General features: G+C 31.5%; 1 protein-coding gene across 2 annotated transcripts in view; it reads right to left on the bottom strand.

Annotated features, from left to right (window-relative positions):
- Positions 1-22714, bottom strand: part of LOC144854069 (acetylcholine receptor subunit alpha-like 1) — a 38827-nt gene extending 16113 nt beyond the window's left edge. Inside the window, exon 1 of one of the 2 annotated variants that reach the window (XM_078711953.1) lies at positions 22594-22714. The gene's annotated coding sequence lies outside the window, so the exon portion shown is untranslated. Of the gene's footprint in view, positions 1-9706; positions 10066-22593 lie in introns of those variants that run through there. The other variant, XM_078711952.1, reaches the window with a different exon arrangement.
- Between the last annotated feature and the right edge of the window lie 443 nt (positions 22715-23157).

The raw sequence follows: 23157 nt of genomic DNA, 5'->3' as shown, positions 1-23157 counted from the left end.
TGTGACTACAAAATAAGCCTAAGATACGTCAGTTTCTGATAATGGTAACACCTTTATGGAGACTGTAATCTGTAAAAATTATCATCTTTAACCTGATCGCGTTCAACCATAAATCGAGTGGATATGTATTTTTACTACAGTACATCAATAATATATTATTTCGAAGAATTAATCATTAAAAAAAAATACTGCAGTATTTGATTCCTTGGCACAATGTGACACTGTCATACAGTAGTTCGGATATCGTTACATAACAGTTTCTATATCTATACACTGTAATACGTTGATTAACGCCTCTGATCTGAACCTCACTCTCATAATACACTTTCCAAGAACATATTACTAATCCTTTAAAGAACATAAATAAATCGTAACAATAAAAAGGTAAAATAATCGAATCAGACACAGCGTGCTAATATTTCGCTGTAGTCTGTATAATTCAACTGGACTAGTTGGAAGAAAAAAAGAAGAGAAATAAATGTTCTGAAAAAAAAAATAACGCTGTTAGCTCAAGTAAAGCTGACGCACTCTGACGTCAACATTAGCCCTATGTTTAGTATTATTCATACTATTGCTAACAATTGATATAACCTACATTCGCTTTTTTCTGATTTTACAGACAGCCTGTATATTAATGCTCTACATTTTTGTTGAACATCCTAAGATTGGTGGGCACAAGGCAACGACTAGGCGTTGGCCAACTCTCACTTACATTTTGCTTAAGCCGCGTAAGCAACAGCTGGGGTGATCCATCGCGTCATGGTTCGCGGCGCGCTTACGTTGCGTCGCGTCCATGTGGGAACCAAACTTTAATTCCATGTATAGGTAGATCTATCATAAGCGTTATTTTATGACTGTCAATTAAAATATTTATTGATTTCATGAACTAGATTTTGGAAATTAATTTGGCCATTTTAGGTGACAAAATGGTTCTGTAAATATGAGAAACGATCCAGTCTATTAGGAAATAATCTTTTGATAAGTACTATTAAAATTGTTACAATTGCCATATGTAATTAGGTAAACAGTTGATTGAATTTATCAAAAGTGACTATAGTATTACTTTTTGGGATCGTCTCTTGTCGTCTACATACCGTTATAGAATGTTTCAAATGTTTGGGTTAAGGAGACTATGCTACAAGATGTATGTAAACTGTATAGAATAACTTTTTAAGTGAAATATATGACGAATATATAGTTCATTCCATTTGTTAAACAAATAGTCTGTTATTAAATTATTCTTAATACCCTGTCTATATCACAAAATAGTCGGTTATTAAATTATCCCTAACACCCTGTCTCTGTCGGGTTCTGATTGATCATACATTAGCGCATTTTAGTTGTCAGTACTCAACCAATTTGTTTGTCCAATCCAATTTGTGGTATAGAGTTACTTTTTATTCTGATAATTTGTCTACAGGATAACGTATTATTATAGAGTCCCGTTTACATTATGCTGAAATTAATCGCAGGCAGTTCGACTCCAAGATACATTCATTACAAACTAGCATGTGACCACTTTGATATCACTGGAAAGCGCCACTGACGGTTAACAAAGCACGCCCTCTATAACATGAAATCATTGCAACTTCACGCCATGCCATTTAAAAAAAATTTTTTTTTTTTATAAAACATATTTTTACAGGATAAAAACATTGTACAATTTAAGTTTAAGATTAAATCAAATGCACATTTTTGGATATAAAAGAATGTGTTTCATAACCAATAAAGAATATTTATAATTTTCATCAAATTGGCCTACTCATTGTGCTGCACAGTACTGTATAGTAACTATTGTTACAAGGTTTCAAAATAACTGTCGTGGATATGTTGCCGATCAATAATTACCTATTATGATAGCCATTCATTTTTCAGAACTAATACATTTATCAGGTTGAAGAGTCCAAGCAATTTATAAGCGTTACTTATTAAATCGTAATTTGCGTTTGAGTGATTCACACAAGTGGGATACAAGCATACAAACTTAATTACGGATGACTGATTATTGAACATGACATCGGGTCACAATATTGTATGACAGTCATAAACTGATGTTAATACGTCATATTGTTACAGACACTGTGCATTACATATACAATAGTAATATTAAGTATAGGCCTTTTACTATATTTCAGGGCGTCTAAACTTAAGCATGATCCAGAGGTCATATGGAGTGTTAGAAAGGTCAAAATTCATAGCAACAAACGTTGCATATGCAGTTACCAGCCACACCCATTGGTCGATTTAGATATTTCATGCTTTCGTGTGACACAAATAGTATTTATAATCTATGATGAAATAGATCGAACCATCGATTTCTTATTATTTGGGTTAATCTGTATCTTCATTTACCATTGCTTTGTCATATGTATACTCATACTGGATATTTTGCAGATACAATTATTTTTCTTAAGGCTAATAAGACTTCAATAATGTGTTAAACAATTAAGCTTGAATTTATTATACAAATAATATGAAATTAAACATTTATTTGTGACATAAAATATGCATAAACTCCACAGCCATGCTTAACATATTATTTTTTTGTTGCTATCCATAACACAAATTAACCTTGGAACATTTTTGTTCATATTGATTGTCAGGCTAGAACGAACAAATGATATTGGTCATCTAGATAAACAGAATCTAAAGTTGCATTGTTTTTCAGACCTAGTTTTGTTTTCACACTGCACGAGTTTTGATTAAAAACAAGTATTCTATTGTTGTTATGTGCATAATTCATTATTAAATATGGAGTACCGTATACGAAGGAGACGGTGATGTTATACAACAGACGGAATACAATATAGAAAATATTTTTCTCTCCGTCTGGAACACTGCTTGCTAATAAAATGTGGCACCATCAATTGTTATACAATTAAAATAATTCAGAGAAAACTTAATTCAGTATACGATACTCACAAAATAAGCATTAAATCTAACCGAAAATATTAAATTATTTCACATTCGTTATGTACTACCATTGTATGACCATGTACATTACCATCATCAGCATAATTGAGACAGACCATTCAATACATGTTAAAAGAACTAATAGAAATACTAGACATATTTACTGAAATAATAACTGCAAGGGTGGCATAATCATAATTAAAATACAACCATTTTAAAGCCTCAGATTCCTCACCGATGAAGGTTATGCTCTATAAAATATTATGAAGAGACACCTGGTGAAAATGGACAGTTAGGTAAAACAGCCATCAAGGTAAAGTAAAACACCTGTCTAAAGTACACATAGGTATAGGAATACACTTGTAATATTGAGTGAGGTTGAAAGAGGATAAAACCCCCCAGTGTGCCGTTACTGATAATGGTAAAGGCAAACGTAGGATGTTGCCCCGTCTTTTTCATTTGCATGTACAACATTCCACAAAAACATATGTTTCAAACAACCAGGTAAGATTAGGATTTCAAAAAACTTTCCCTCAAAACATGTAATGACGTGTCCAGACAGAAATGTCAACTTCAACCCAAATGCTTTATAATTTGTAAAAAATATCAAACGAATACTATGGCAAACTTATGAATACTTAATAATAATATTATTAAGTATCTTAAAGATTTGTTTTTGTTAGGAGTAGGTTCTGAGATCCAAATACCACACTCCAATACCAATTTAAAACTTAAATAAGAGAAAATAAAGAATTATTATTATTAACAGACTTTGGAGAAAACTCGAAAGAAAGTACTAAAGAATGTGAGTGATTTTAGAAATTCTGAAATCTACTTGATGATGGCAATAACTTCTTACAAGAATATACGACAATAATAAACAACAATACAATGCCTACATGCTTCATACTATGAAGCAATGTATATGTAAAACTAAACGGACTGAGTGTATTGAATATATATTGTTAAAAGGGATACTTTTCAATGTAGAATATTAGCATCTACCATCAAACAACGCCGCTAATTCAATTTCAACTATTTCACAAGAACATTCTAAACATAAGTGACAACCGTTGACTGATTTGGAATTTCTAATTCTGTTCACATACATTTAAGATATATTTTGTGTTTTTTGATTACGTTCTTAGAAAATTGTTATTTAGTTTTCATCAAATTAACAGTATTAAGACGTTGAGGTGTTTGAAGAATTCAAGAAAATGTTGAATTCGGTATGTCTTTAGAGTTTATAGTTGATAACGAGGCTACACTTTATGACAAATCAAATTACAAAACTCAGGTAGGCCTATACATCTTTTTCAAAATTAAAATGGAAATTCTAATTTGGGATAAATGTTCACATTCTGAACCCCTTCCCATCTCACGGATGGAAAGAAAACTATTTCTGTATAATAATCTTCTTATGTATGTATTGTAGGTATATTGCCACCAAATGCAAGAATCTAAGGTAAATGATGATTTTAGGAAAAGCAAATTTAACAAATTTAAACCTCGTAGAACCAGTGATTAACACAAGATTTGTTTAAATAAAGGTCCAGAAAGACAACCCTGGTTAGGTCCTACAGCTTGGGAAACAACTGATTTATTTTTGGACCACTAATGTAAATAAAAATTGGCAAAATGTAGGTCTACACGGAATACCTCTTTTAACATAACGAAAAGTGAGAAAAACATACTCATATTCATAGATGCCATTGATTACCTTATTAATTATCTTAGTTATTGGTTACTTGATTGATTATTACATTATTATTAGTTATTATTTGTTATTTTATTAAAGGATTGTAATTCCAAACGATTGATAGAATCTCAATCTTTTGTTTTGGTCGCTTGCTAAAGAAAGCTTTGTAACCTAGAAACAAATCACATCGGGATGTTATTATAATGGAAACATTGATAGCGAAAATTAGATGATACAAAATGGGAATTAACTACATGTTTTATAACCTTTTACTAAAATAACACTGAAACGTTACAATACAAAAATTGCAGTTAATTCCGCGCCTTGAAAGGGCAAATTCACCGTGCAATGATCCGTAAACTACTAAAAGAAAACCACCACTATGGGAACTATTTAGATTCAAGCGTAACAAAAAGTAGTGGTTAAAGGGTTTAAGTATGATTAACCAACGATAAAATATGTGTACACAGAGAGGGAAGACTCGGGTTGTCTTGGATGGAATGCCTCTCAAGGGTGACATGAAGATGCAGGATTTCAATGATCTTATGTCACTGTAATGTAAAAATATGCAAATAATCTCTAGCCAACCGTTAATGTGCGGAGAATGGATAAAATATAAAACGTATACATTGATGTACAGTGGGGTGTCTTCAACCTGAATATACAATGTCATCTGGTCTATTTATTCAGCTTCAAATTCAGCTTATATACGTGTAAATACTAAATGAATTGGCTTACAAAACAAACAATTGATAAGCTTTCATACATTATGTGAAACAAATAATAATTTGGTAGTAATAATATGAAACATTAAAACAAGCAAACATTTCGTCTGTTCATCAGAACAGACATTTTTACATAACACATATTATGTTTACATAACACATATATTTACATAACACATATTTTAACATAGGCCTACCATATATTATTTTTACATAACACAATTTAACAATTTTAAGGAATACAGAACAAAACTTCTAGTTTTACAAATGATTATAATCAAATACAAACTAAACAAACAGTTAATTTAAAAAATAACAAATTATTTATGGATTAAAAAAAAATTAATATTGATTTGTAATGTTAACTAACATAAACATTTGTTGTTGTTATGATGATGGTTATTGTTATTATTAGACGAAGATGCTACATTATTATTTAGCATTCGACGTAAATAAGGAAAATATGATCAAACATTTTAAAGTATGTTTGAAATGCTTGAGAACGTAGACAATTTCCGTAAAATCTAAAATTACAATCTAAATCAGTGGAGATATTATCCTCTTCCTATTCAGTACGAAAATGAGTTTGCTAGGCTTAATTATATTACATTGTACTACAGAATAACATTGTTACATTACTGGTGATTATATCAATGTCATAGATCGACGATTATACAAGAAAAGACCAGGTCAGATATTAATAGGCATATTTCCATAATCAAATCTTTTCTAACTATTATTACTAAATCTACATAAAAAAACCTATTTATCTATATTCCTCTACTTTTAAAATTTGCGTTTAAAATTGGCTTATTCGTTTTATTTTCATTATTTATTTTCTGTTTGTTTTTTTGTCTCTTAAATTACTTTATTACACAAGTTTCTTGTGTCAGAAATGATAATTAGCATAATTAATTAACTGAAGTATAGTGTTTAACTAAGATAATGTTGGTCTTTCTGCTGAAAGCATTTATACCCTAATTAGAAAATGCTTTCTATCACTCCATGAACTAAAATCACGACGTCATTATAAGTAAACTCATCGTGTTCAATAATTTGCAATATTATATCATACGACGTACTAACAATGTGTGCTCACCAATCTCGACATAAATAGATATTGATCCACTATTATTTATTTTGGGGCATACGAGTAAGCCAGCTGTATTTTGAACGCGTTACGTTTGTGTTGAATAAATCTACAAATTATAACACATTTATTAAGCGTATAATAATTGACGTGGATAATTCTTTACATATGAAACTAATTTGTACGAATAAATCTTCTGAACATTGTTCAGAAATGTTATATTTATTAACCTATCACAGTATCTACTTAATTTTATTTTTTTTTATAATTAAGTTTTAATTTAAAAAACAACTGTTTGAATTTCTGGTATTTTGGCAAAATGCTCAAAACATTTTCCAAGAATATTTCTTGCTCTGTATATTGTATGTTTTATTGCACGATGACATCCAAACGATAGATAGATAGATATATACCAAAAGACAATGCCTATAGATTTTCAAAATCTTTTATTCATCACAAAAGCTTGTTCAAATCTCGAGTTATCTGTATCTTTAACACAGGCCAAAATATTAAATAGCACGCCCTCTGTCGCTTTATGAATTTTGAAAAGTATTCTGTTCAGTTTCTCTTATTTGGGTATAAAACAAAATACAGCTAAAGGCTAAACGTAATGCATTACAAAAATATAAATGTGTGTAATTCATACGTCATAATATCGATTCGGCCTACGTACGTCGACACGGCTATGGTTTTACTATTTTATTAACGTTAAATTTGAAACCGAAAGACCAACTAAGAAAATCTTTTTTTTTATCATAATATCACACACCGTAACGCGTAAAACCTTTCATATTGAATCGAATGTGAGTAGACAAATAGATCGCGGGAGGAAAATGTCTTTTTCGTAATTTGATTAATTTGATTCAAACTGACCAAGTTTAAAAAAATATCAATCAACCAAAGACACAAGCAAAATGATTAATACGTTTGTTCTTTTTATTGTGGCTCCTATTAAGAACTCACGTACATTGGTTCTGGACAATATTTTAGTATAATAATGTTTGTAAAAAGCATAATAAATCACTTTGAAACAGGCTGGAATGTGGCTTGTACATTTTATGTGCTACTTTTCTCCCCAAAACATTGTGATTTATTTATAAACTGCATACTATAGCAGTGATTACATTAAGATCGGTTGAGGAATGGTGTAGCCGACTTCTATAACAGTCCACCTTTTCACGGGAAAGACTATTGGCTCTTCAGCCAACCTTTATCAAAAGTGTGTTCTAGTTATGAGCAAAAATGAAACAAAATAACGTTTAACAGAGTCAAAGAAGGAGATAAATGATGGGGTGCGAATCAAGTCTTCACAAGAAAATTGGGAGTGTTAAAAATGGACAAATATTTGACACAGTAAACAACCCGAAGCACCCGTCGAATTATTTGTCGCATCTGAATAAAAAAAATGGAACATATCAAATGGTTTTACTTTGTAGTTCATATTAATATTATGCCGCTGCTAATGACAGGTATCGTCACCTGGCATCAAACATTTTTGTAATCACAAGATCATCATTTAATAAAAGATTTCGTGGGAAAAAATTTAGAAAGATTAAGTAAGTAGGCCTAATTCACTTTTTTTGGAACTAAATAAAATATACATATATTAACATTTAAAAAAAGTTATAATTTGTTCCAAATTAAATAATTAATCTACTAAATATCCTGCTGTTTATATTATGCATTATTTAAAAATAAATAATGCCATATTTTTTATAATTCTGACCGAAATTGGTTTTCTCCTCAGAAAAAAATATAATTATGATTTGATTTATTATTAAAGCAAAAAGGAAAAATGATAATTTGCCAGGATAAAACATGTATTGCTGCAGTTGATTGGAAGATGAATTGTGGTGTCCCTTAGGAATCACTCAATTGATGAAGAAAACTGATCCATCACAAAAAAAAAGAAATATAAATATTATAATTTGAAAAATAGAGGTAGCCGATCTTCAGTACTGTATCAACATTTTTACATTTTGTCACATGTGTATCAATAAGACCCTTACCTAACCTGTCTTAACACACGCTTTTATGATACAGGCATCACATGTGATACACATGAGATGCTGTATTATGGAATTTGCCTATGATACTGGCCGAATAATGTTTATATGTGGGAGATACAAAACTAAGAGAATCGGTTGGATAAAAGCGTTCAACCGTTTTCGCCCAATGTGGATCACTGACTATGTTATGTTAACTCAGAATTCAATTAAATCAAAACAATACAGATTAGCAAACGCGTGCGTTGTTTTGGCTGTGACGTTTTTATCACTAGCTATTAAATCTGTCATCTTCACATCAGGTGCTTATCTATTTTATAATTACATGACCCGTATTGGCAAAATAATAATCGAAATTAACCAAATCAGCAATTTTAATATTTAAGTCTAATTATATCAGCAATAATTATTATTATGATAAAATAATAAAAGTATATGAATGACAGTGTAACACCGTGATTATTAATGTATTATTGCAATAATACGGTATGACTGTAAATAATAATAATACAAAAAAAATTAAACAAAATCAAAACTATTTAAGTTACTCTTATTTTAATAAATTTATTTTGATAAAAATCGTATTGAGAACAAGATAATTATAATATATACAATTATGATAATAATATTATTCATAGTCATTACCATTATTATCATGATTAAATAATGTTTGATTATACACAAAGCATACTGACTGAAGAACATTGATTATTCAAGAAAATTACATTCGCACTCATGGGTTGTTACAATTGCGATATTCGGACACATGGGCTTTATGTTATGTTCACTAATTTGATAACGATATTATTATGAGATACATTTAGCAGGTGTCATGAGATGGATCTAAATTCGCTTAACTAATTATGGAAATTTAATAAAGCATGAAAATTAAAATAATTAAAGTATATGTGGGGTAAATAAATTGCACAGCTGTGAGGACCAAAGCTAAGATTTGTCAATTTTGGTAGGCCTATAATAATAGAGTTCTGACGATTTACAGAAAACGTTATAATACAAAGGCTGATGACAGACGGATTCTTTGCTCAAAGGCAATTGATTAAATCACAGAATATTCAATTATTTCACAGCTTAATGAATTAGGCCCGGTCGGCCATGATTGATCGACTTGTATTCACGTTGTGTTAAACAATTACATCATACACCACAAATTCCTTTTTATATATTTTTAAAATAATTCAAATTAATTAACGTTCATTATTTAAACATTTTGACGTAACGAAGATTAGTAAAATACGAATGTTCGATGACTTACCTGTATGAAATAGAACGAGTTTACGAATACATTCCTTAGAGATGGGTACACTTGTATGTAAATCAATGTATTTATCACAATTGAGAAATTAAAAATGCGAACAAAAATCCCTAAAATACGTCACAATAAATCACCTCTAGAGATTTACTTCCAAGTTAAATTTTCTTCTGTTATAAAACAATTTTTGTCGTCTTCAATTGCTCAAAATAGTTTAATAACCTTCAGAAAAATGTCCCGTGACTAGATATCCAGTGAGAACTACTTAACTAGCCCCTTCAAGCATGTCTATAACAGCAGCTGGGTCGGGCCGACAATAGTGAACGTGCGTATCCTACACAGCATGAACGGGTTTACGCCACAATCGCATTGGACTTGTAATCGGGTCTCAGACCGATGGCGCATGCCGAGAGCGAGAGAGCTGCAAACGATTGGACGAGACTATTTCTTTTGCAGGTTGGTTCACTTCTAAACGATAATTAAACTGGACCAAATGTTAAAAAATCCCCAAAAACAAAACAACAACAAATAAAATGTGTTAATACTAGGGATATTTATCGCACAAAATGAGTGTTCCGGGAGAAAAAATATAGAAATAATAATGTTCATTCATAATAGAGAATATTATTAACGCACTTAACATGTACTATTTCTAACCTTCATACAAAATAGAAGTTTCTTTTACTTACAGAAAGTGTCCAATGCGAAAATAATGTAAAGATAAGGTCCATTCACACTTGTTCCGTTTCACGGAACGGAAGACGACATTTGGTAATGGAAATTCATAGAATGCCGTTTTCTGTTCCGTGAAACGAAGCAAGTGTGAATGTGGTCACTAGATACACCGTCATTTTGAAGGATTGTGAGGTTATTAATAAATTAATATAATTCTAAACGGTATATTTAGGACATCTTGATTTGATTTATTCAATTTCGGCATAACAATTTTAGAAAAAACCACAATAAAATATAAAACAGAATGTTACGGATTGCCAAAAGTGAGCCCAATGCTACAAGACTTTCTTTTAACAGAAATGCATAATTTTAAATATATTAAAACAATTTATAAATTAAAATTATAGAAAGAGCAAATGCAAGCATTCCTTCTCCATGGTTTGTTTATTTAGTATTATTCTAGTGTTGCACATGAAACAATGATGAGAAATGTATGGTATTATTTACTTATTGATTACCTAGTCATCTTTTTTAAATCTCACGAAAGGAGTGGGGATTTATTGATGAGGAGAAGCTAATAGCCAAAAGGATATATAGCGGATTAGAAAAGTAATGGATAGGACATAGAGAAAGAGAACTATGAACATTGTGATAAAGGAAATATGATGGGAAAACAAGAAGAAGGAAAAGGATTGCTTATTTGGCAGAAAGATTAAAATAAATAAAATACATTTTCCCAGCTAATTATGGAGGAAGAAGACTGTCATGAACCTGTCAAATGGCGGATGACAAGAGTAGTATTTATTTGGGATGTTGGTCTGTTTTTGCTCGGAATACTCAATTAATGATGATAGCTTTATTCAGTGACTACATTAAAGGCATACCTACGATACCTAATTATTAAAATATTATTAGGATAAACAATATATCAATATAATTATACCATGTATATATTTTAAATTAGAGTGAACACTGTGTACGTATAACTCAATTTCGATTGATACGTCTACATTATCAATCTAGTTTGACCAAAAAGTGTGATGTGCCCAAATATGATATTGATAGATGTACCCAAATATGCTAGTGATATTACATCATCATGGCCATATATGGTCACATCACACAGAGTTTTAATTTGATTTAAATTTGTAATGGTTAATTGTGATTTCTGACAACGATTGTTTTTCCACGGTGTTGTATTGATATTAAAAAAACCCGTAGACTTTGACTTTAACACGAATAAGAGAGAGAGACGAGAGGACGAAAAACAGAGAAAAAAAGATAATCTTTTAAAAATGTCACAAAAGACAATAAATACAAGACAATGACAAATTTGCCAGGAAAATGAATTCATTTTTCCTGGAAGCTAATTGACTCATTTTCTTAGTTCCCATTTCCCATTAAGTTATTATCCTAACTTTGCTACTAAAGTTGTCATTATACGAACGATAATTATTATTCACACACATCAAGAATAAGGCACTGATCGCTATCGTATCTAGCGATTCACCGATCCATTGTTGACGAATCGAGTACTGTTCTTTATAGTAGATATTTTATGCTAATAATTATTATAAACACATTAAATTAGAAATCGAATTGAACACACACCGTCCTCCGCACACGGTGTTAATGACATTTGAAACGCCATAACCACAAAACAATCACATCGTATTTGAATTAATTTTTCCTTGATTTTCTTTTTGTAATAATGGTAATTTGTTACAATACATATCTATGTTAGAACATTGTTACCCATCTCGCCAGGAAAATTTACGGAAGCGTAGATTCAGGATATCGAAATAAGTTGACATTAAATGATGATTGATGATTCAAATTGTATACGAATAATGAAGTGGCATATAGAATGTATCCGATGACAGTTGACAATTGTTTATTAGAAAACTTCAGTGTCAGACGCATTTATACAGTTCGATTGTCAAATTAATATACAAAATAAAAATGATTAATTATCGCTAATGATTTAAATTGTTGGTGGCGCTGTATCAATTGTTTTTAGAGTTCTACTCTACATAATTTTATCTGGCTGCATTTTCAAAAATAAAAATTGCATAACCACATCATTAAAAAAATCATAACAAAAATTATGTGGTAAGTTGTTGCTTGAACTTTGTGTCAACTGTTGTACCAATTTCTGGTGATAATCATCGGGATTAAACCAATATTATTGTATTCCAATGTAACTTACATTACAGGCTTATAATAATAAATAATAATTGTATAATAAAGTATGGTCTGTATTGGTTATTTTACATTATGGTGCATCGCTTGCGCTTTTGTATCATGTGGAGTACATAATAATCTGATTTATGATATAAAAATCATTTTATTGCTTTTGCATTATGACATATTTCAGTAGCACTAAAGTTGATTAAAATCATATTTCGCCCTGGTGAGATGATTTTCTTTATCGAGATATAGGTCATATCAATCAAACACTGTCAAATATTGCGTATCGCGTGTTCGTCACACATCGATACTTTTCTCGGCTTATACCAACCGACAGCTGGCCAATAATACGCTCAGTTTAATGGTGTTGGGACATTAGGTATAGAATCGAATTAAGTCCTACCCGTTTCCAAGGCAGCTTACGAGATTAAATCACCTAATTTAGACCTTAATGATGTGCTTCAGAATATTATGTTCATTTGCGAATATGATACAGGAGAGACGGTATCAGAATACTATTATCATTTTGATAAATGCAGATAAAATTCATCACAAATTGGAAGCTATGGTAAACTATAATACAATACTTAAATTGCATCAGGGGCTAACTTACTATATTAAAGTTATACATTATAAAAACCCACGAAGAACATTTTATTATTACGTATTAATCGTTGATTCGATATCTAGGCCTAAACCATTTATTTAGTTATGTTTGATTTCCAATTAAATATTTTAATTACTAAAAAAGTTGTTGAATAATTATGCTATTCTATTCATTAATTTTGATCAACAAATGGGTCTAAAAAATTATTTGCCTAAAAAATTTAAAGCAAAAAGTAGTCAAATTGGCTAGGTTTCAATGGGTGTGTTGAATTTAACCGTTTATTTTGTCTTTGGAGACATTTTTGTTTTTTTAACGGAAGTGATTAACTGATTTAACTTAAATTAAAACTACAAAATGGCCTATTTAAAGTATGATTTCAAATTAAGTTTCATTTTCCATGTTTTTTTTGTTGGGGGGGAGATACATCTTTATACTATGTTATTCTGCCTACAATGTCTTTGACGTTGTTTTCATCAACTGCACCGTATTGCGTAGGAACAAAATACTTATATATGCTTAGGCCTAACCTTTTTGTGATCTCTATACAATTATGTTTAGCATAACTGGTACTAAACGCCTTGGTTACTTAGAATGTTTCAACCAAGGGTTTGCGTATACTTTTGTTGATAGGCCTATACAATATGATAAAGGTGCCAGTGACAAAACATAATCAATCTATAACCATATATCATACACACTTTCGTCCACGGTCTTCTACGCGTGAAATATTTCATCCGTGGACCGACACGCGCAGCTGTCGTGACAAGAACTACGAGTTCCGATTACCTTCCTCCCCGTGACGAGTATTTCAATGATGTGATATATTTGATTTAATTGAAGCCGTGCTTGTATCTAACCATAGACATTTCGCTTCTATTATCATCTAATTGGGCCTGCAGCTCTCTCTCATAGATAAAGTTTTACTGCCAATGTAAGGTATGCTGAACATTTTATATAATGTGTATTCTAGTTTAGTACTACCAATAAAAGGGTGGTTTCAAATTTACGAACCGAACAAATATGAATACTTGCTTAAAACTAATCTGATTTTCCACCATTGAATATAAATGAAATTAAACGGGCCTAACCAAGTAAAGTAAACCAACAGAAACAATTAGTATATATGCAGTCTGGTCTTAAATGTTCGATGGAGTTTCAAACACAAAATGTTCTCATAGTGTTAACACCACTAACACACTAAACTAATATAGTAACTTACATTCAAATATTTCGGTAAAAATGTTCAAACATTTTAGGCGCCTCTCGTATTTACCTAGGCAGGCCTACGGTGCATGAGGGTCTTGATCGTCCTCATGTCCACTCGATATATTATGTATTTCACCATATTTCAAGCGAGTGACCCTGTTTTATGGGCTCAAAAACAAGATAAAATATAAACATATAAAAAAGTACTTATTGGAAAGCAAATGATAAAAGATTAAAATGTTTAATCATCAAAATATAAGCACGTGCAGCAAGACTTTTAGACGCAACAGCTTCGTACTCGCATAACGCGTTGTTGCAACGAACTATCGCTGAAAATGTCAGCATGCGCAGAAAGCTGTTTAGACTCAATAGCTTTGTAGTCGCGTTAGGCGTCGTGGAAACGAAAGTTCACTAAAAAATATGATCATACACAGAAAGACTTTTAGACTCAATAGCTTTGTAGTCGCGTTAGGCGTCGTGGAAACGAAAGGTCGTTATTATTGTTACAGAGAAGGTAGACTTTTATAGATACAGCCATTACTAGGTGTTATATTATCAATAATCTGCCAAAGTTAACTCTGAAATTCGCATTTGGACTGTTTTACGAGTGACAGTGACATATTTATTTGACATCTTATTGCCTGCTATTTCTAATGGCACTAGGAACGAACAAGCACTATCTTGTAAAATATGTTTGGTATTGCAAGTTAAGTACATACATTCTTCTGTAAGCAGACCCAAAGGAACTGATAATATCATGTAATAGTGTGAATGAATTACATTCTAATGTCTTGGGCAACAAAGTGCAGCGTTCATGCCTGGGGTCGGTTACATACATTTCTATAGACAGAGATGTGTTGTAGACTACATACATTATAAAGTACCGTCCTGTCAAAGTCGATTCATGAAACATTTCTGTTGCAAAATTTCTGTTAGAAATAATAATTTGGCTAATCAAAATTCAAGAGACGGATCATCACAATTGTGACTTTTGATTGGGTCAAATTACTTGTGTTGCGCACCGCTCCGAATAGACAACGTAAAGCTCTGTCTACACTATCAAACTTTATGTGACAAAAAAATGTGATGTACCCAAATATGGACACGATGATATCATATCACTACTATATACTATATATATACTATATTTGGGCATATCACTACCATATTTGGGCACATCACATTTTTTTTTGTCGAACTAGACTGTAGACAGAACTTAATATCAGTGAAGAGTATGCTTCCCTGGTAATATGTAGGCGTACCAAGGTAAATTATGAGACGCTCCTAAAATCAACTCAAGACAGGTATGAGGTGCTGACAAAGATTGGCTCTGCTTGCAAATTGTTACAGAAATATTTGAATGTTATTTACTGTTGGTTTAGAATACCATAGGCCCTAATTGACACCATGTAGCATTAATTAACAAGAAAGGTTAACGGACTGTTGGCTTATTTGTTATTACCTATCATTCCGCCTCTTAATTAGTTGTCTAATTTCACAATTAGCCAGACAAGATAGAGTGCTGGTCATTTTTCAACTACTTGCGCGAACGCGTCATGCGGTTATGTTTAAATCAGTCGATTAATGAGATTTTGATGGCCAAGGGAAAAAAGTAAAATATATTTTAATGTTGATATTTATCTTATATTTTATATGATACCCGAATCATTTATTAAGACAAATATTGCAAGAACATATCACTGTACTATATTTCTTATTTTACAAATGTTTAATTTACACCCTGCACACATACAAATCACTAAATGGGAAAAAAATATTGTCATGAATATGTTAAAATGGAGTAGGCCTATTGCAATAAAGTAGGACAAACCCACACAAGATTCAAGATTCTTTTATTGGTCAACAATTAACAATTTACTTTCTTTTGGCAATTATAGGCCTACATATAAAATGCAACAAAAGCTGCAAAAAAATAATAAAAAATAAATAAATAAAACAAAAATGAAGGGATTAGAATAGTGTGCTTAAATTACAATTAATGTTAACAATGTTAAAAAAATGTTCTTAAAACTTTACAGTATTTTTAAAATACTACGTATTATAAAGACTCGGTTAGAAATGAATTATATATTTTGCGAGAAAGATTCGTGGTACATACTATCTAAAACCAGAAAAAGTAGTTGTAATTTCAGACATAGTTATGAACATAGTTGTCATAAGGAAGTTACGAGTGATAGTGAATAATGGGAATGTTGATAGCACAGTGGATTTCAGACAAGATCAATGATAAGATACTGTTTGACACGTGGTACTCTAGAAGAAGTGCAACGTTGATTTAGTGATAAAGCGAAATCAGGACGATAATAGAAATATATTTGGCACTTAAAAAAACCAAATAACTTTTCAAAACGTATGGTATAGTAAACTCATATTTGTTAATACCATTCGAGAAAGACATCATTTAGAAAAAAAAAATTTATTTTGTGTCAAACTAATTACAACATTTAACTACTGGTAGACGAAAGAGACATTTTTTAACAATAATAAATAAATACATAAACACCACAGGCACAGAACAAATTCTAAACCGCTCGGTGATATACTGGAAATGAATTAATTTTTTTGAAATGGTAAGATGAGGAAATCTGTGAGAATGAGAAAAATTCGCCCTAAACCGAGATCCGAACCCGGAACCTTCTGCTTGATATGCAGATGTCTTAACCATTATGTTACTGATAAACTTACAATAACTGTGTATAGAAAATCATCAACAGACAGATAGCCTATCATTCGACATTGTGTAGTTTATAATATGTCTGCGAGATCTATTAATTGTATTTCTATTGGTGCCGATTTGTTTCTAACCTATTGTATAGTATAAACACGCTGACAAATAATTGGTTTCAATCACTTAGAAAGTAAAAAATACACAATAGTAAGCTTTTTTGACAAACATTCTAAACCAAATCCAGTATGATATGATTGACACGTTGACTACTTCCAAACTGTAATCTAACATCACTCTGTATAATTGGCGACATTACAAAGTTGTTTACGTCAGTTTAAGTCGTAAAAATACTAAACTACATTATGATAATTACTGTACAGTATTCTCAGTTAGTCTGCAATGTTATTGGCAATACTCCTATATGACAAAGGTCGGCTATATCGGTTATTCTTTTGAAGATGGTAAACATTTGGCACCAAAATATAACCATTATTGCCTGAAGCATCAACAATAAAATATTGTTAAACGTATCAAACTTTTTACGCGGTGAAATTACAGATTTAGGAGTACTCACTCATTAGCATTTTTATATGCCTATGATTTACCGAACTTAATCAATAATCAAAATAATATAAATGTCAATTTTAAACAAATACATATCTATTTCTTCTACTAGTTGATTAACTTTATTATATTTGAAAGGTTTAGTTTAGTTGATTGATTGATAGGGCCTATTTGTCATCAGTTTATAGATTCTACCAATACAATATAATATAAGTACAGTTGTACACTATTTCGCAAATGTTATAGAGACCTCTACATTTCATGCCATCTATGACCAGCGGTTGAATGTAACGGTACATTTAACTTTTGAGGTTTTGTCGTATCGTCACATAATTCTATATTCTGTATGTGGACATCTCATGCACATTGCGTGCCATTCTCTTTACGTGAATTAGCCTGCACGTACGGTACCGCTTCGACCTTTAATCAAGCGGTTGAAACATTTCAATTAATTAGGATATTCTTCTAGATTTAATGACCTTACAATTTCTAGTTTTCATCTATGAGTGGTATTCTAACTGATGTCAGTGCGCCGATTCAATTTGTCTATCGACCAATTTCATCAAGTGCTGCTTTTAATGAAAATTGTAGGTCTGCCGGCGAATAAGGCAGTGCTATGTCGTTTCTATTTAATCTAATTATCTTTAAGAGAAGTAAGTACATTATTTGGAATAACTAATTTCAGGTAAAACTATGAACGACGTAATCTAACCATCCCTAGACGCTCAATATTGTTACTATTAGTAATTTGTGTACTAATGATATTTTGCTATATGACTGAAGGTCAAATAACATCTAAGAAAAAAAAAAGAAAACAAAAAAGCACACAAAACAGCTTTACATTAATGTTAGCCCTTTGGTATTTTCATTTTAAAATCTGTTTTTGTGCTAGAAATAGCCATGCCAACCACCATTTGTTTTAAATAAGAGATCTTTATAATAAATTGGCAAAAAATAATGTGCAATAGACCTCCAGCTCAAAGTTCTTATCCAAAATAACTTGTTCTACCACCATCTATAGCCCGATTATCGGTGCTTTATCTCGCCACAATGACAATATATCATCAGTATCTGTATGTGATGCCTGTATCATGTAAAGTAGGTTATGGTCTATCATATTAGGTGATTCATGTGAAACACATTATGATGCTGTATTCCAGTAAATGGAACTCGATGATGGGTAGGGTACGATAGTCCGAATTAGCATTATATAATAGGTGGTTGTGTAAACACCGTTTATTATTATGTATTAGTCCTTCGTGGGTAATGGTGAAACAAATAATATGCCTATGCCTTACAAAAATAATGGGATATCATTTTTGTATAATTATAATAATAATAATAATAATATTTATATTTATTTTATACTACACATAATTACTATGAGGTCACATGTATGTATGTCACTAGTATGTTTCCTGATATGAGAGGATTGAGGGTTATACGAGATACAATAATAATTAGTTAGATAATTTAGGTTGTAATTGAAAGTAGTACAGTACTCCTACTGAATTAGAAACGTTTGAAAATTCCGCGGCGTGTTCTGTCAGTTGTACGATCCAGTAGTTGCCAACGATGTGTTATGAGTACCGGCAAACGATGGCGTCATTTATAGCAAGTCCTTATTTGGATACCATCGTTATGAGTGACGTCACACCCAACACAATTATATATTTTAATGGGGCGAAAAACAGTTTAAGAGTCACAATTTCAGTGTAAATTTATTATTAAATGACCAGTGATAGGACATCTCACCTCTTTCAAATTTGTAGCTCCGGGTGATCTGTCAGACAAGAGATACAGGGAATGTTCATGAATGCTTCGATTTTTGTTTACATAATTTAATTTAGTGTTCTTGTGCCTTTGATTGCTGCGCATGCCTCGCATTAAGCAATATCCGGGAACATTGCGTTTGATACAGTACCGAGAATCGGTTGTATAACTGGCCATCGAATAGACAAAATTTAGTGCTCATAGTCTTCGTACGGATCATTAGGATTATGACGAGAAGTTTTATAAGAATTGTTTGTACAATCATTCCTTTTTAATAATTATGTTTTGCCATGGTCTATTTATTTTTTCCAAATCTTGTGCTGTTATAAAAACAGTGTGGATCAAGTGTACATGCGAAGTTATTAATGAAGATTCACAATAAATCTGTGAGTTCTAAAATCTCAAGTTCGTTAATAAAAATTAACAAATATCTTTTTTTTTATGTCAAGACACTTTGAGTTTAGTAAAACATAATCGTTGCTATGCACATTAACAAGAGTCACAAGAACACACGATGCATTGTTAACATGTCAGCTTATCCGTTGTCTAATCACCATACACTCTTAATTATTCATATTATAATATTCAAATCAGTAGATATTATATTATCATAATGGAAATCAAATGATTATATTGTCTAGCTAACTTAGACTTATATATTAATGTATAACCGAAGTCATATGCATGTAGAGAATGTTTTGGCTAGTAAAAGCTAAAGCTCAAACTTGTGACACAAAGATGTGATGTGCCCATTATGATGACGTCATATCACTATCATTTTATTAGGCACATCAAACTTTTTTGTCAAACTAGTTTGATAGTGTGGACAGAGCTTTAAAGAATAATGATACCAGTCACCTCTTTGTTTACCTATATAGAATTCGAACGAACCCCTCCGGTAAAAAACTTAACAATCAAGCCCAAACTCTATGTGCCTTGACACGAATTTAGGCCTACATTTTATATTTGATAACCAATGGTAATTATTACCAAAACCATTCCTACATACATATGATATAATAATACGATTTGGCTGAATTGAATTAATGTTTTGCATGATAATTGCACCGTCAAAAGCTAAAAACGTGAGGAAAAAGTATAAACAAAATGTTTAAAATCAAAACATACATTTACAGTATATACATACCTCTAGAATTTGATTATGAATATTTCCAAAATGCACGTCATTTTATTTGTTTTTGTTGATTTTTCGATAGACATTATCCACTATATTGCCATCAGAAGACAATATTCGCGTCATTAAATTCATCATCTTTAAAATTTACCACCAAATTCGTATCATCTTGTACTTAAAATTGCCACATAAAGCAAATAGAGCGTATGGTAAGCACGTATACAATAGGAATAGAACGATTATCTTTACGTAAGTTGACTACGAGAAATATATACTAGTTTACGATATGTTATCTCCAACGACATGTCATATTAAACTATTATTGTATATTGTTAGTTCATTTCCAAGGATGTCATCTATTGATTTACTTTCAGATGGTTAACGATGTAAACAATAACGGCATGCTGAGAGCAGACGGTGTAAAATACCCCGCTTCCTTCTATTGTTTATAACTGTGGATTTATTGAACGATATTTACAGTTCACACAAAGTGACTCCTCCATTTCGTTGACGTCATATCATTATTGAACCATTTTTATGTCAAAAAAGGTTAGCATTCGGAATGCTTAATGTATATTGTTAATAATTAGTCATTAATGGTGGTGAATCCTTGAGAAAGCCTCGAGGCAAATATTATAAGTCCTTAAGGCGTTCGTTATTCAATTCTCGGTTCGAATGTGCGGTTATTTTTAGTGTTACCTAATTGTATAACACAGACTGGGAATGAATGGAATACAGCAAGTACATCGAAAGCTCTGGCTACACTATCAAACTTTATGTGACAAAAAAATGTGATGTGCCCATATATAGATAAATATGATGTTGTCATATCACTACCATATTTTGAGCATATCACACTGTTTTTGACAGTGTTGACAGAGCTTAATGAGTATCAGTACTATTAATATTTAACAACGCTTAAAAATGTGGACAGGAGTTATCTATATGAAAATAAGTCGACTTGTTTTGAGGTAGTTAAATTAAAATTATTCTTGTAGTCTGGCTAAATATAGGTGGCGCAATTAAGTAAGCTAACAATTCACTCACATGCTGTACACCTTATCTTTAAACACTTGGGACATTATTTCATCAATCAACATTATTTTTAATAAATCGATATTTTTTTCAATCAATCGAAACCGGTATGCCTATCAACAATCAATCGGTCAATATATTATGTTTTCAATCAATGGATTTTTTTTTCTCAATCAATTTATATTCTTTTCAATCAATCTATATTTATTTCAATCAATGAATAAACTCAATTATAGGCCCTACTTTATCTCGTGATGTTTATCATTATCATAAGTCACATATTTGATACTTTATTCAATTCCTCTTCCATAAAAATGTAGATATTATGTAACGGAGAAACTTAAAACGCAAAACGTTGCGTTTAACGTATCAAATTCAGCTACTATGGCAATCACAATATATAGGCTTAAAGTTTAATGACACGAGGCATGGAAACACATCCTTTAACCAATTATATTTATCCCAGATTCCTCAAACATCTGCTGGCTGTTAACTGCCGCGCTCGGAAGACATGCCACGCGACAATGATGTCGTCGGCTCGCGAAAGCACGCGATCTTCTTCCTCGGGCGACATATCCGAACTATATCAAGCCACATGCCTCGTTTCATCTGCCTAGGGCAGACAGGGCTCGATCGATCGCACGGGCCTAACCTGTATAAAGGATACACGACTCTATAATATTATACCATCTTGCATAGCTCACAGATTTCCAAATGTAGAATGTGTTAACATAAAGTATTCGACTTATGTGAAATGTACTTACATATTTGATTTGTATTTATTCTTAACATTGATACTCCGACCGACATCAAACTAGAATGTGTATAATATGAAACTATTTAAATTTGAATACGTGTTTAAACTCAATTCACAAAATGCCCCATCACACGACAAACGCCCTAATAATATAATACATAGGCCTATTACCATTTGCATTTTGGTCCATGTGTGATTCACTCTTTTTCTTACACATACGGTTCAGTAAATGTTTAAATGCCTTTCGTGAGTATCTTACCTTTAAACTTAATCGAGTTGAATCAGTTTGATATGCAGTAGACGACCTTATCACTTAACTGTAAAAGTTTATTTACTTTTACACTCAAATTGCTATTATTTGCGTGATCGCTAAAATGTTATGTTTAGTCTCTTGTAAACAACATCTGCAAAATTTGCATTTTAGTTCATAGCACGCCCTCTCTATACTTCGTTTAAAAACAAAAATAGGCCAATCAATATGCATTATAGCGATTTACACATATAGTTTATTTGTTCTTGATTTTCCAAAATAATTAATTCCTAAAAACATATGTCTGTGCTTTAACTGTTTTCAATTTTGGAGAGTGTTTAGGAGAGCTCTCCTCAAATGGAAACTCAAACATTTGGACGTGTTTTGGTCTCATTACAGCTGTTATCTCCACCAACGGACGATCCTTCCCGCCCCAAAATATTGATGACATCATCATCACGGTCAAAGGTTAAGCAGATACAGTAACTTATGGAAAAAGAAGTGTTTCTATGAATCTAATTTTAAACAATTAACAAATTATGGTCAACAGATAATCTTACCGTCGACAAATAC

Source organism: Antedon bifida, chromosome 10, assembly GCF_963402885.1.
Source record: "Antedon bifida chromosome 10, ecAntBifi1.1, whole genome shotgun sequence".
Lineage (NCBI taxonomy): Eukaryota > Metazoa > Echinodermata > Crinoidea > Comatulida > Antedonidae > Antedon > Antedon bifida.
This window is presented reverse-complemented; position numbering and strand designations above follow the sequence as displayed.